At 56.9% G+C, this 2,500-nt stretch overlaps 1 non-coding gene across 1 annotated transcript in view; it reads right to left on the bottom strand.

Moving 5' to 3' along the window:
• The window catches only part of LOC126222511 (small subunit ribosomal RNA), a 1,909-nt gene extending 1,402 nt beyond the window's left edge, over positions 1–507 (bottom strand). The window contains exon 1 of the ribosomal RNA XR_007543407.1: positions 1–507. This exon is cut by the window's left edge and continues 1,402 nt beyond it. This is a non-coding gene — a ribosomal RNA (small subunit ribosomal RNA).
• Between the last annotated feature and the right edge of the window lie 1,993 nt (positions 508–2,500).

Raw genomic sequence — 2,500 nt, 5'->3', positions numbered from 1 at the left:
AGTCCCGTATCGTTATTTTTCGTCACTACCTCCCCGTGCCGGGAGTGGGTAATTTGCGCGCCTGCTGCCTTCCTTGGATGTGGTAGCCGTTTCTCAGGCTCCCTCTCCGGAATCGAACCCTGATTCCCCGTTACCCGTTACAACCATGGTAGGCGCAGAACCTACCATCGACAGTTGATAAGGCAGACATTTGAAAGATGCGTCGCCGGTACGAAGACCGTGCGATCAGCCCAAAGTTATTCAGAGTCACCAAGGCAAACGGACCGGACGAGCCGACCGATTGGTTTTGATCTAATAAAAGCGTCCCTTCCATCTCTGGTCGGGACTCTGTTTGCATGTATTAGCTCTAGAATTACCACAGTTATCCAAGTAACGTGGGTACGATCTAAGGAACCATAACTGATTTAATGAGCCATTCGCGGTTTCACCTTAATGCGGCTTGTACTGAGACATGCATGGCTTAATCTTTGAGACAAGCATATGACTACTGGCAGGATCAACCAGGGAGCTGCGTCAACTAGAGCTGAGCAGCCGGCCGCCCGGGAGTGTGTCCCGGAGGCCCGCGCGAACACGCAAGCGTCCGCTCAATTATTCTGCAAACAGGAGGAGGCTGGGCTCCCCTGCACGATACACCTCGAAACCCTCTCAGGTCCCGGCGGCGCGCAGCGCCGTCCTAAGTACTTGGTCGGGTTCGAGAGAGGCGCAATCGCCCGGAGATAGGCGAGTAGACGCTTTCAGTGCGACCACCCGTGCTCCCAACTGAGCTTGCCGCTGCCGACAGAGGCCCGGGAGCGTGCTGTCGTGGTGTTGCCGGCGGGAGACAACACGCGGCCACAAACAGTGACCGGGCAGCTCCAACGCCAGCGCCACAGAGGGGCAGAGCCCCACTTGGGTGCCAAAGCGAACTCTCCCAGCACAGCGCACGCGCCAACACATCCGCACAGCTGCGATACAAACCACCTGCGAGAACCGCGGGGGCGACCGAGCAGCAGACGGCGTCGCGGCGCCGAGTGCCGGGCGGCGGCGCATCCTCAACGCACACAGTCCTCAATCGGACCAGCACACTGCAGATGTCCACCGCGCTTCGCACCGGGCCCGGGAGGACCCACTTTGGCCGCACGGCGCCGCGCGCTGGGTGCGCCGGCACGCAGATGCGCCGCCTGCCGCGTCCGTCAGCCGGCGCGCCTGCCACTGGGCGCCCCCACCAGCCGGCTGCCGCGCGTGCGCCCACGCAGCGCGCGGCCAGCACGCCGGGCGCCCCCCCCTCACCGGCCGGGGACGGTCCCACCCAGCCACCGCCGCGTATCGCTTCATACCCACATGCCCACTCACGTTCGTGGGTATGACGGGTGTCGCTGAAGCAACCGGTTAATACCTGTACCGATCGTCGATATCAACGATTCACCTCCAGCGCGAACAACCGCGCAACAACGGATTTCCAGTTCATTTGCGTAACTTGGGCAGCAAACGTAGACGTCCATCTACATTTGCGAATTCAATGGGTCTTGCATGCCTGGATGTTATGAGTCACGACACGCCACATCAGTCCACATACATGCTGCGACGTATGCACGAGAGAACACGTGGAAGGTGGCCCGCGTACGTATGCCGATGCCATTGCACAGCTGCGAAGCTCATTGAACACGCAAACTCCTGACTGACGAACTAGAGGCGACAGGGGAGGGGGGGGGGGGGGGGGGGCGATATACGTCTTATAGCAGTACACATTACAGTGGATAGCGGGACCATGTGGAACGTACGCAACACTCGCTAGATGTTGTGAGGGTAGGCACCGTAACATGATTCAATACGCAGGACACCAGAGTGTGCGCGCAGCGAACTATGTTGAGAGGGTTGCGATTAGGCAACGCTACACGAATTTCTAGATTCATATAACAAACAATTACGTGGGTTAGGTTAGGGCGCAACGTGGGTTAGGTTAGGGCCCAACTTAGGTTAGGTTAGGGCCCAACTTAGGTTAGGTTAGGGCCCAACTTAGGTTAGGTTAGGGCCCAACTTAGGTTAGGTTAGGGCCCAACTTAGGTTAGGTTAGGGCCCAACTTAGGTTAGGTTAGGGCCCAACTTAGGTTAGGTTAGGGCCCAACTTAGGTTAGGTTAGGGCCCAACTTAGGTTAGGTTAGGGCCCAACTTAGGTTAGGTTAGGGCCCAACTTAGGTTAGGTTAGGGCCCAACTTAGGTTAGGTTAGGGCCCAACTTAGGTTAGGTTAGGGCCCAACTTAGGTTAGGTTAGGGCCCAACTTAGGTTAGGTTAGGGCCCAACTTAGGTTAGGTTAAGCCCCAACTTAGGTTAGGTTAAGCCCCAACTTAGGTTAGGTTAAGCCCCAACTTAGGTTAGGTTAAGCCCCAACTTAGGTTAGGTTAAGCCCCAACTTAGGTTAGGTTAAGCCCCAACTTAGGTTAGGTTAAGCCCCAACTTAGGTTAGGTTAAGCCCCAACTTAGGTTAGGTTAAGCCCCAACTTAGGTTAGGTTAAGCCCCAA

Source organism: Schistocerca nitens, unplaced genomic scaffold (assembly GCF_023898315.1).
Source record: "Schistocerca nitens isolate TAMUIC-IGC-003100 unplaced genomic scaffold, iqSchNite1.1 HiC_scaffold_236, whole genome shotgun sequence".
NCBI lineage: Eukaryota > Metazoa > Arthropoda > Insecta > Orthoptera > Acrididae > Schistocerca > Schistocerca nitens.
The sequence above is the reverse complement of the archived record's forward strand: the minus strand, read 5'-3'. Positions and strand labels throughout refer to the sequence as shown.